The sequence below is a fragment of the Macrotis lagotis genome, chromosome X (assembly GCF_037893015.1).
Source record: "Macrotis lagotis isolate mMagLag1 chromosome X, bilby.v1.9.chrom.fasta, whole genome shotgun sequence".
In the NCBI taxonomy this organism is placed as follows: domain Eukaryota; kingdom Metazoa; phylum Chordata; class Mammalia; order Peramelemorphia; family Peramelidae; genus Macrotis; species Macrotis lagotis.
Window position 1 is genome coordinate 382,616,286 of NC_133666.1, and position 13,779 is coordinate 382,630,064.

Below are 13,779 nucleotides of genomic sequence, written 5' to 3' on the forward strand. Positions count from 1 at the left end.
TATAGATAAGAAAAATAAGAATTAGACAGATTTCACAAAGCTAAAAAGAATCAGGTTTTCCTAACTCTAATTACATTGCTTTGCCCCTAATTGCCATGTTGCTTCATGTTTTCCTGCAGTCTTTTCTCAGAAAAAGTAACTTCTTTTGGAATCTCAGCTACTCCTCTGAGAACTTGACAAATACTTCATCCACTTGAATGTCAGTCTCCTCATTTATAAAATGTGTGGATGACACTGGTGATTAGACTAATCCAGGGGTTCTTAATCTGGGTTAAAACATCTAGGAGTTATTTTTTTTAGAAATATTCTGATAACTGATTAATATAAATATTTTAATTTATTTATATATAATTTATTTATTAAATGATAAAACCATATAATCTATTCATTTAATAAATGCAATATAATTGGTTTCTTTTATGATTCTATGAATTTTACTTTGCTAATTTCAAGACATTATTCTAAGAAGGGGCTTCATGTAGCTTTCCCAGAATTCCAACACTTCCTAATCTTTTTTGGTGCCATCAACCTGTGGGCTAAATGATCTCTAGATTCATATCTTCTTCTCCTCCCTCTGATTGAAGGGTGAGGGATTCCTCTCAGAACTTCCATATTAGGAGGGAACCAGTCATGCTATCTCTTCATTTCCCACCAGATTTCCCTCCTCTGGATTTCTCTAATATGCTCCTGTGACCAGTCAGTCATCTACTCTCCCATTCTCCTTTTATTTCCTTTTTATGTGCTGCTATCCTCATGAGAATGTAAGTTCCTTAAGGACAGGGAATGCCTTTCTTTTTGCTTGAATTTGTAATGCCAGAGTTTAGCACAGCACTTAGTAAGCATTTGGTAAAGATCTGTTGATTGATTAACTGGAAGGAGTCATTTAAATACCTAAATGGACCAAAAAATATTAAAATCATAACCTTATCAGAAGAAGCTTATTCTATAGAGGTAGAATTATTTTCTCTCTGTGTGGCAATAGAAAAGTCATTTAGGATCTGAAGAAATGGGGAAATGTTCTTTTTCCAATTTATGAACAAACAGAAAAAAATAATATCAACAAAATCACATTTTGTTTCAATGACCCTTACCCTTCTCCTTACAATATAACCAAAAAAAAATATTCATCCAAATGTCTTTGAATGATCCTGTCTACTTGAAATAGGTTCACTTCTCAATGATTTCACACATTTCTATTTAGTCTTAAAGGTAAAACAATAAAAACATTATTATTTTCTGAATTATCTATATCAAATTTTAAAATAGAAATAGTTTTTAAACTGCCAAGGAAATGGAAAGCATATTTTTAGATGTGAATAGCTATATAAAAGGTTTTTTTTAAATTGTCAAATGCTTATTAAGATTTTTTTGTGCAGCATATTTTTCTAGATCCTGGTTGGTACACAGTGTTTAGATAATGTATAGCCCCTGTTTGGTCTCATAAAGTTTATAGTCTTGTACTAAGGTCATTAAAAAGGAGAATGTAACGTACCTTTTTATTGAAGAAATAACTTTGAACTTTCCTATCTTGATTTGAATCTGGGATACTTTAGTTTCATTCCATTTTTTTTATTCAGCCACCTAAAGCAAATCTATGGAATTTGTTAGGAGGGGGAAAATCAAGAGAATTTGCATGGATTATCACAAATCTTTTATGGCTACTGGAAAAATAAGAGCTTCACAACATTTTTTTCTAGTATGATGGATAGAATACTATTATGTATGAGAACTATCATATCAAAAGAATACAGATAATGTTAATTTGTGGTTTTCAGAGTTATTATATGCCCTTCATGGATCTATTTTAATTTGAGTCTGACATCACTAAACTTGACAGTCTATGATTTCAATGATAATAGCAATCCTAGGGGAAACAACTCCTTCTATAAAACAGATTCACACCTACTTTTGAGAGTTACCTAAAGCAGTGAAATCAAACTCAAATAGAAACTGACTCACTAAACCATAATAAGGATCCCTGTAGGCCACATATTGATTTAGAAAAACCACACATGTTTATTTATTTCCTTTTTATTCATTTATTTTGTTAAATTTTTCTCAATAGGATTTTTTTGGTCTATCTATTACAACATAACTAAAATGGATTTATGTTTCGCATGCCTGCATGTGTATAACCTATAACAAATTGTTTGCCTTTTCAGTAAAGGAGGAGAGGAAAGGAAAGAATTTGAAACTCAATTTTTAAAAAGAATGTTAAAAATTGTTTTTGTATATAATTGGGGAAAATACTTTTTGAAAATAGAAAAAATATTTTCCAATTTCATTTTTATCTGGCTTAGACTGTACTTGGGAGAGTTTTTACTCTTGTGCAACCTACTGTGTTTGGTATCTCTTACCTAGAGCACTGTGAAGTTAAAAGTTACTTTCCTACAGATCACACAACCAGTATATGTTAAAGGCAAAACTTGCACTCAAGTTTTCCTGACTTGGATCAAGGTTATCAATCCATATGCTATACCATGTTACCTCTCTCTCATTTCTTTTGATTACAATCTTGAAAAAGTCTGAGTCCTCAAGCAGATCTTTCTATATTGAACTTCTTAACCTGTTTTTAAAAAAGTCACCTGTTGGAACTCTTCAAGAAAAGAAGATCATCAGGGAGGAGGAGACAGCTGAGCAGGGATTTAGTGTGACAATTGATCAATGTTCTGCACTACAGACTCAGAATCTGAAAGTCTGAGTTATCCATGCTTACTTTGATCAAAGAATTTGGGGGGATTTTTTCCTATGCTGAATTACAATTAATAAAGAACAGAGCTAATAAAAAAATGGCTTCACTCCCTCTGGTCATTAGCCTAAATGTTAAAATGATAAAAATTCCAATTCATTCAGCAAGTAATTATTAAGCAAATAAAATGTGTATGTGGAAAAAAGACAGATAAGAAACAAGTCACTGCTATCAAGAAAGCCTCGAGGGGTAAGACATGCCACCAAGAAACTGGAATATAAGAGAAAATAATGGAAACACAAAGAAGAGATCCTGGCAAAGAGAAATGTGTATCACCTAGAGCTCAAGGAGATGCCAAGTTGGGTTTCGAAAGAAGAAATTTCCACAGAAGAAGAGTGTACTATAAGTCCATTCTAGGCATGTTGAACAAGAGTTTCAGGGAGTAATCCAGTTTGGTTAGAATGTACAATGTATAATATGTGAAGAGGGAAAGTATGAGATAACAAGCTTAGACAATGGTTTAAAGTTTGTAAAGCATTTTAATAACATTATCTCATTTGAGTTTTACACTCTCTAAGGCAGCTACTATAAATGTTATCATTCCCTATTACTAAATCATAAGACTGAGGTTCAAAGATTGAAAGTTTCCATGGACACAGAGCTAGTAAATGTCAGAGGAAGGATTTGAAAGCAGGTTTTCTAGAATCAAGTTTAGCACAAAATGACACTCTGACTCTGGAAAGATAAATTCAGATGAGATTGTGTATTAGGCTAGTATTATGTCATTCAGTAAGTAATGGGAAGCCTTTGAAGTTTGAGATACCATTTCAAAAGACTAATGGAGAAGAAATGAGTGCCTGAAAAAAGAATGACCTGAAAAAAGATGCCTCCTCTTCTTCATCTGTAAAATGGGAATGATAATAGTATTTATGTCCCAGAATTTTAGAAAGGATCAAATGAGTAAATGGTTTGTAAACTGCTTAAACACAGTATCTGTTAAGCTTTATAAATGTTAGCTATTATCACTCAGGGTTAGTAGAATTTAGAGTGGAGAGGGATACTAGAATAAATGAGAAACTATGAGTCTAATTAATAAAAGAGGAACTTGAGGTCCAGAAAGATGAAGCAATTTGGAAATCAAACCCTGATTTTCTGACTCCAAATCCATTCTTTTTTGCCCTTAAACCATTGAAAAGTGTGATAAGAAAAGAGGATAGAGTTTAGATATGAAGCAAGAGTTTAATCAACAAGACTTGGCAAATTAATGGGAGAATCAAAAAGAATTTCCAAGGGGCGAAAAAAGTTCAAAGATCCAGAGAGGAAAAATATGATATTCAAAAATTTCACTTGTGTGTGTTAGTTATATGTTCATCTCTCAATATGATCATATAAGCAGTAAGATTCAAAGTATAAAGTATATTCCACAGGACCAAAATTAAACAAAGTATTTGCATACTTTGCATAAGAGAATCTCCCTCTCCAGGGTAAACAGCAGTAATCCCATTGCTTTTCTTGGCAATCTAACTTTAGCCCAGGCATGCCCAATATTCATCTGTTGTATAAACAGAATTTCTACTTACCATTAACATTTCTGACTGCAAGTAAATGACAGAATTTGGATTCAGGACTGGGATTTTTTTAACTTAGAAGGCAATGTCAAAAAATAAAATGCCAGTACTGGAAAACCCCAAAAAGAAAGCCTAACAGTATAGTTTATTAAGCACATACCTCCCTTTCTCCAACTGTTTCCATCTGAAGTTTCATGACCATCCTGCTCCTGTCACTTGCTTCTACCTTTCCTACTCCTCATTTTTCTTAATACTACTGTATTCCATCTAATCTGGTAAACTTTAATTTAGAATTAAATATTTCTGATCAAAAGTTGTCCTATCAGCCCTAATTGAGTTTTGTAAGTCTGGAATGTTCACTTTCATGCTGCACAAGGTCTAGTTATAAATCTGAAGGCAGGCTCTGTCTATGTGAAACAACTTAGTCCTCCTCTAATTGCATCTGCAAGTTTTACTGCAAAAGCAGTATAAATAATCAATTAAAGACCATCCTGAGAAGTCAGGAACCTACTTTGGTTATCTAAATAAGAGACTGAATAAATTCTTGTACTTATGACATTTTGGAAAGGGAGAATTTTCAATTTTTACATATCTATATCATATCTAATAACAACGTAAAATATTATGTCAGAAGGCAGCAGCCCTGGGGCTAATTGTATCTTTTTCAGTTCTGACATAGAATATATCTTATGGATGGGCTAGAGAATCATAAAGTAATCAATGACACCTTTATGTACAAATGTATAAACTGATTGGTGGGCTGCCAAAATTTTATGATCCTTTCTTAAAATTCTACAAATATTATTCATTTAGTTTTGTTGTTGGTATTCACAAGAATGGCGTCTACCCATGGGTTTTGGTTAAGATCCTAGAGAATTAAACTTTATTTATAAAACTAACTTTGTTTTCATTTTTTAATTTAAGGAAATTATGGTTAACAATTACTAGTCATAACTTTCTGTTCTCTCATTTCTATCTATCTCAGTCTACCCCTGTCTTTACCTAAGGAGATTTTCTTATATTCTTTTCTGTTCCCCCAGGCATCCTGGTCTCTTGGTTCCTCAATCTCAACACCAATGACTTTTTACTCCATCTCAGTAAATTGGTTAACATCCTTAACCATTCATGATACCAGACAAGTGATGCACTTCCTATAATCAAGGATTCTAAATTCCTTTATCTGACCTTAACTTCCATCCCATCTATCCTGAATGCCTCAGTTCTCCTGAATCTATTCCTATGTGTCACCAAAACCTCTAGTCTCTCAGTACTCTCCAAAACCATCAGCTCCAGACCTAATCTAACTTTCCCTTTTCCCAGCCTTGACATTACATTGTTCTCAATTCTCAAATTCCCTGCTCACTTATCTATTGCTTTAACATCAATACCTGAATTACTTTTACCCTATAGCTACTGTGCTCAGACTACTCTACTGCAAGGTGTGGGACAAAGTCATGAACCTATTGGATTGAGAAGGTCCTCTAATTTTCATCAGGCCTTCAGTACTTCAATGCAATCCTTTCCTCCTTCCCTAATTATTCCTCTATTATTCCTCCCTAAGCAGATGTTCCAAACTTTCCCTGTTCAAGTCTTCTTCCCTGTCATGTGGAGGATTTCACTTCATGTTTTGAAAAAATTAGAGGCCATTCACCATGAGCTTTCTTTTCCTCTTAATCTATATTTCAATACAAAATTCTCCTTTCAGTCCTCTTGTACTCCAGTCTCCAGTGAAAAGGTAGTCCTCCCCACCAAAACTATTTTATTTGTATCCATGATCCCATTATCTCCTATCTCCTACAGTAGATTACCCCCCAAACACACACACACACACACACACACACACACACACACACACACACACACACACACACATATACACCCACACCTCTATCTTCTCTCCCCTATCTCAAGCTATCATGTTAGAGCTCTTTTTAATTCCAAAATCCTAGTCAAGAGCCTCATTGCCTATCTCTTCACCCTTTTTTACAAACCTTTTACAATCTATATTCTGATTATCAGTCAACTGAAAATGCCCTCTCCAAAATTATCAGTGATCTCAACTGCCAAATCCCAATGGTCTTCTCTCAGTCTTTATCCTTCTTGATCTCTCTGCAACATGCCACTGTGAACTACCTGAATAATCTCTTCTCTGGATTTTAGCTCCATTTTACCACACCTTCTCAGGTTCCTTTGGTGGTTTTTCATCTATATCATGTCTGTAAAGGTTGATGAATTCCAGGATCTGTATTGAGTCAACTTCTCTTCTCACCACTTTCCCTTAGAGACCTCATGATCTCCCATAGGTTTAATTATAATCTTTGGGTAGATAACTCTCAGATTTAAATAGACAAATCCTAGTTTCTCTCTCAAGCTCCAAGTCACAGACATCAACTTCCTATTGGATATTTCAAACCAGATGTTCCTAAGGAATATCAAATTAATTAAGTTCATTCAATAAAGAATTCCTTATGATCCATATTTTCATCAACATAAGAAGACACAAGATGGAAAGTTTTCTAGAAAATCTCTGGAAGACACAAAACTGGAAACTATAGTTAATATACTTGATGACAGAATCTGGATTTTTAAAAATCTTAATGATCAGGAATGATGGGCCAAATAGGATAAACATATTGGAGAGAAGTGTAAAGATTTACATGAGTCAAAACATCAGCTACCCAAAACCAGAATGAAGGTGAACTAGTTTTTAGTAAATTCTAAACTTTGTATGAGTAAAAAATTTAATATACCCTTTCAAAACCTCTATTTAAGCAAGTACCTGTGCCAACCATGTTCACTTCAAACTCAGCTCAGTTAAGGGCTCTCCAGATTGCTTTTCCATCTTAGATAGGTACCTCTCCCCCTTTCCATATGCATTTTAGGTATTGTATTCCTCCATTGGGTATTCCTAGTGATTAGCAGAGTACCTAGAACATTATAATTGCTTTATCTCTGGGGCCACCTGAAAAAGATAATATAGTTTTCACCCATTTTAATAGAAGCATAATGCACCAATAATCTCACTAAATTTCATGCTGGCCAGACACAATTCAAAATACTTATGAGATCCATTGAAATTTGGACATTATAGTGTTCAGGACGATGTCTGAAAAAAGAACACTCTACTAGGTTATGGCTATAGTACAAAGTTTAGTTAAGAAGAACAGCCTTCATGTTATTATTTAATTTTTTGTTGTATATTACAAAATCCTTCAAAGTAATTTTATGTTTAGCACTCTTTCTATTTACATACTTATTCTTGTCTTCACTTTCCTGAATACCTTGTTAAGTGTTTAATATTTAATTGGATCTTAACTTTTGTGTCCCCAAGGAAGAAAATAAGAGCTTGAAAAACCTCCAACTGAATTTTTCTGTCAATTCTTAAATATTCCCAAAGTTCAACGCACCTAAATATACTAGAATTAACTAGTTAACAACTAGGTATTCTAAAATTAGAAAAGCTTAAAGATCATTGTTTTTAAACTGATATTTGGAAGAAAGTAACCCAGAATCAGAATGAACACAAACACATTTTGCAAACTTGAACCCAGCTCTTAGCTTTAAACCATTTCTGATATATGTTGATTAAGGTCTATTAAATTCAAAATAGCAAGCACTTAATTTGTATATACTAGATACAAGTTATTAATAGGTTCTAGGGATCCAAATATTATTTTTAAAAAGATAACCACTGGATTCAAAGGTAGGGTGAAAGACATACAAAAAATTACTATAATATATGATAGAAATGACTCAGCGAATTGGAAAGGTCAAATAAAGCACCCTGGATGATTCAAAAACAGAGTTACCAATTACTTCTTGCTGGAGGAGATGTAGGGAAGGAATGTTGTTAGAGGTAACACCTCCTCAGTTGAGGCAAAAGGGAGAGAATGGCCTTGAGGGAGTCAAGAGATAAAAGGCTAGATTCACAGTGAATACATGAAATGGTTCTAGAGTATGAGATAACTGAGAGATTCATTTTGGTTTTCATAATGACATTTAGCCAGAACTAAGATACAGGTGATGTTTAAAAATAAATTATAAAACAAAATAAGTTAAGAAGTTAATTCTAGATGATGATGTGATAACCAGAAATAGATACAATATAATTAGAAACACTTTTAAATTGCTATGCATATAGTAGATACTCAGTTAAATACTAATTCTGTCAACATTTTTCAAAATTGCCAATGTAGTGGCTTTCTTTTTAACACTTAGGAGAAATCATTAGCGATTGTTAAATGAATTAAAGTTTTTTTTAAAACATACTGAAATAAAATATCAAGGCAAAAACATCTAAATAAAAGGGGAAAAGTCTACAAATCATTACTTGTGGGATTCTGCAGAACACCTGTTCCTAATGAATGACTGATTGCCCCTAGTCAGCATCTATCTATTCTTTATTGTGTCCTACAAAACCTGAACCCTGTGGGTACCATAATATGTATTTTTTAATCATCAGGAAGGTCATTTCCAAATCATACTAGTATCCCCAGCTGAAAACTCAATTCATGTGTTTATCTTTGCTCAGCTATTTTCATTGTTTATGTTTGCATATTGTCACTTGTGTTAAATTGCTTACAAAAGCCAAGCCCCAACTCAAAAATGATTTGGAGCTTCAAAAATTCTTTCTAAAAAAAACCACAGTTGTAGAATTTGGAATTTATTTTCTCAAGGAAATGATGATAGGTACCCAACAGTCCAAAAGTATACTAAAACTATATTTTTTGTTTGTTTTTTTTCATTGTGTAGGAAGAATAGAGGCACATGGCTTCTAAAGAATAAACAATGCTTTGCACTGTCCTAGAGTCATTTATGACTTACAAGAAGCCATATTGAGAGTCATCACTGGAAATCCTGTGCAGGCATTTAAGGGAGCCAGATAGTGAGAAATGGAATGGCATACTTTAGATTGTAGAAGCTTAGAGGTAGTAGTAAATATGAGAATGAGGATGAATTGGTGTGCAGGAGAGAAACTAATTCAATCTGGAAAAAAAGTGAAGAAGTCCATTGCCCTCACAGTTTGATGCTATATCTCTCCTTGCCTTGTCTGTCATCTCTGTGGTGATTAGGGTGCTTTTATATTTGTGTGTTGCTTGTGTGGAATTGTGGCTTATGCTGTTCCACATTTCACAAACAACATAAATCACATCTAGAGGAGAACAGGAAGATGATGAAAGCTGTCCATTAGTTTGTATCAGTCAAACTTAACTCTAATTCTTCAACATTAAAGACTGGTCCTCTAATGGGAAGCCAACTCATAACCTTGAGTATCAATTTAAGTTTTGATTACTGGAAAGAGGAAAACATGTCATGCCAGAGAAAAGTGGAAGAAGTTATTTTTCGCTCCTTTTGTTGAATACTTCCAAATATGACATTTTTCTCTGGAATACTTATACTTCCCTTTATTGATCTTTGTCCTACTTCAGAGATATACTATCATTTGGGATTCCTCTATATCCTCAAGCTTCCCTAGATACCTTAATCATATAGTCCCATGATCCAAAAGTATATACCCACCTTCCTTCACATTCCAATCAGAACTCAAAATCCTTCCATCCAAATGCTCAGCTGAGGATTAAGAGGAAACCCCTTTATTAGACTAATTTGTACTGAGGTGTAAAAGAGACAATTTAACCCTCATTTAACCCTGTATTTGCATATTTAAAAGGAGATTCTTGTCAAGCTAAATAAATTTCTATTTAGAATGTTTATTATGAATGTAATTATAATAATGATGAGTCAATATTTGGAGAGATATGATATACACACAAATACACATAGAAAATGAAATCTCAGTTGCTACTTCACAACTGGTATGTACTAGTATTGTGTAGTATGTGGGATTTTAAACTATTTTAAACTTATGAAACTATTTTGCCAACTGAACCCAATTGACAGTCTGGGTTGAGTGAGGAGGAACTAAGACCCAGTGAAAAGGAGAAATACCAGTTGCTCTTTCATAAAGGCGGGAGTCCCTCAATTCAATACAGCTTCTACCATGTGTGTATATATCAATTAATCAATCAAACACTTCTTAGGCACCTACTATGAGCCAGGCACTGGCTGCCCTCAAGAGCTCACTAACTAGTCTCATTAATTTTTTCCCCCCTATAGGCTTCTTACTCTCATGTAGCTGGGTAGTGTAGTACATAGAATGCTGGCCCTGGGATAAAGAGGAATGAAGTTCAAATCCAGTTTCAGACATTGCTATCTGTGTGTACTTGAGCAAGTCATTTAACCTTGATTGCCTTGTATCCAGGACAATATCTAGTCATCCTGATTCATATCTGTCCATTGGACCCAGAAGACTCTGGAGAAGAAAGTAAGGCTGGTGACTTATGCATGTCATGGCATCTCTACCCTGATGCCATCTTCTTCAAAAATGAAGGACAAACAACTCCTTCCAGTCTATTAGGTGTCTTGCCAAAACTATTCCTTTTCTCAAAAGAGCACTTGTCCACTTTGACTATTTTGGTATTGATATGGGCTTTCAAGGACTCAAACTGATTCAGGGTAATGAGTGAATAAATGAAAGAAAAGCATCTTCTGAAGCATTTACAATATGCCAAGCACTCACTCAAGCTCTGGTGATACATTTAGAAAAAGTTAAACCATTGATACCCTGAAAAAAAAATTCCATGATCAAGAAACCCATATCTCTCAGCTATGGACATTTTTTCTGGTTATCCTCCATACCTCAAACTCTCTGCCTTTTCATCTCCAGCTATTGACTTCCCTGGTTTCCTTTAAATCTCAAATAAAATCTTGTCTTCTTCAGGAAGCCTTTCCCCAATCCCTCCTAATTCTAGTCTCTTTCCTTTCAATTACTTCCTTTTTTATCCTGTATAAGTTTGCTTACACATCTTATTTTGCTTATTGTATCTTGTCCTCACTTCCCTAATGTCATGGTCTTCTTCAAGAATGAAGGATAAAACATCATCATCTCCAATTAGATTGTAAACTACTTGATAGCAGAGAATGTCATTTTCTTCTTTTTATATTCCCATTATTTAGTACTTAACAAATGAATGTGTGTTGATTGACTAGCAGATAGAAAAATAATTGCCTAGAAAGATTGTTGTCATCCAGGAATGCACAAAGATAGTGAAGTCTTCATTCACCATCATGTACCAATTTTGTATTACTAATTATCCTTCTCCTCACCTGCAGGGTAAATTGAACAGTCCCCTATAAATTTTTAATATTCTAATTCATGTTATCAAAAATGGAGGTGGAACAAAAAGACAGTTAATTGGCATACCCTTTCCAGAGGCAATGGTAGTGGGGTAGCTAGATGACGCGGTGGATAAAGCATAGGTCCTGGAGTCAGGAAGACCTGAGTTTAAATTTGACCTCAGTCACTTAATAATTACATAGCTGTGTGACCTTGGGCAAGCTTCTTAACCCCATTGCCTAGCAAAAAAAATCCTTAAAACTAAAAACAAAAGAAATGGAGGCAATGGTAGTGGTGATCTGATTACAGTTCTCAGAGCAAGATATAGAAATGTGTGGAAAGGCACACACATATGAGGTGAAAACAGGCAAAGAAAAGATTACATGGAAACAAGGAATGCTGGGAGAGAAAATTAGTTCTTCCTAGGCATCGTCTCCAGAAGGGTCAATACAGGAGGGGAAGACCCTCAGGGTCTCTGGTCAAAACAGAAATAATTGCTATTTACATTCACACTGAGCCAAAAGGGTTGAAATGATGACCTAGTGGAGAATGATCAGGACATATAGTTGGTCAGCCAAAGAGAGCCAGAGTAATTTGGGCTCAAGGCATAATCCTTGAAAGAAAGAAATGTAGGTGACAATCCCAAAGATATTTTGCTAGGTTTCAGTGTTCAAAATTTACATCTCTTTGGGCAGAGCAGAAGTAAAGAAAGGTGAGTTGCCATATTATATGGAAGGAAGGGAAGAGAAGGGAATGGAAAGGGAGGGGAGGGGAAGAGAGAGGAGGGATAGGGATTGGAGGGGAGAGCAGGAGGAAGGAAGGAGGAAGGAAAGAGGAAGGAAAAAAGCAGGAAGGAAGGCCGATAAATTTTAACTTCAATTACTCACATAAATTGTTATTTAGCCTTTGTTCTAGACATGACATCATGACATCAGGGAGGTATTGGGTTTATGTGAGGTGAGGCTGTGCAAAATCATCAGCCTCACTTTCTCCTCCTGAGTCATTGGGATCCAGTGGTAAGATATCAGTTAGGATGACTGAAGATAGCATTGGATTCAGGAGTGAGGAAAGACAAGACTGGAAAATCAATTAGGAGACTATTGCAATAGTCCAGAAAAGAAGTGATAAGGGTCTGACTTAAGGTTGTAATTGTGTGAGTAGTAAAACAGGGATAACTGCACATGGGAACTAGAAAAATGGCAATTGATTGAATATGTGAGATAAGGGACAAAAAGAGTGAAAGAGAGAGACACTAAAGTTGCAGACAAAGAGAAGGAGAAGAATAGTTGAACCCTCAATAGAAATGTGGAAGTTCGTAAATTGAATAGGATTAGAGAGAAAGATAATTAATTATACCTCAGAGATGTTGAGTTTATGGGACATTCCATTTGCATTGTCTAATAGGTAACTGATGATGCAGAACTTTAGAGAGACAAGGTGTGTGTGTGTGTGTGTGTGTGTGTGTGTGTGTGTGTGTGTGTGTGTGTCTGTGTGTGTGTCTGTGTGTGTGTCTGTGTGTGTGTGTAGGTTTGGGAGTTATCTCTTCAGATCACTGAATCCATAAGAGCTAAAAAAGTTACCAATAAGAGGGTATAGAGAAAGAATTAATGAAAGCCTAGAATAGAGATGGAATATGCCTATATTTAAGCTACAGGAATGTGAATAATCACCCAGCAAAGGAATAAGATAAAGGAAGCTTTCTTTGCCTCCTAGCTTCTTTGGCTTCCTTCAAGTCACAGTTAAAATTCCACCTTCTACTGTACCATTTCCCAATCCCTCTTGGTTCAAGTGCTTTCCCTCAGTTGATTATGTCCTCTTTATTCTTGAAATAACTTGACTGTACATAGCTATTCATATATTGTCTCTCCCATTAGACTTGGACAGGGGTTATGGAAGGATGTGGAATATAACTGTTCTCGGCAATGTAGTTATAAATCTGGCAAAGGAAGGTGACTTTCCTAAAGTTCCACAGATGGCTGGATTATACAATGCCCGCCAACAGATCCTTAATACTACTGAGAAGGTTATATTTAGGCTGAGTACCTGGCAAGGTTTCTTCATTCATTCCACAAGGGCTTAGTCTCCTAGTCATTATTCTCAATGAGTGAAACTAGCTCACAGTTTCTCTCTCTATCCTATTTCATGTCTCACAATAAGGGACTTAGACATGTATCATGATATTCCCCAAAATACCTTAACTTCCTCAATTCTAGTTCTTCCATCTATTCAATTACTAAAATTTCCTCCACTCTACTTTGGCTCCACCAAGAGATATCCTTGATCTTGCCATCACCTATAAAGGTTTTACTTCCATGTTTATGAATGCTGAACTTCTTCTATTTGAT

The 13,779-nt window shown here is 35.0% G+C and overlaps 1 protein-coding gene across 13 annotated transcripts in view; it reads right to left on the reverse strand.

Annotated features, from left to right (window-relative positions):
• RNF152 (ring finger protein 152) overlaps positions 1 to 13,779 on the reverse strand; it is a 122,015-nt gene that overhangs the window by 17,196 nt on the left and 91,040 nt on the right. For 2 of the 13 annotated variants that reach the window (XM_074202556.1, XM_074202562.1), the window contains exon 1: positions 1,493 to 13,779. This exon is cut by the window's right edge and continues 15,171 nt beyond it. The exons of 10 other annotated variants lie outside the window; for them this stretch is intronic. The gene's annotated coding sequence lies outside the window, so the exon portion shown is untranslated. One more of the 13 variants, XR_012471770.1, reaches the window with a different exon arrangement.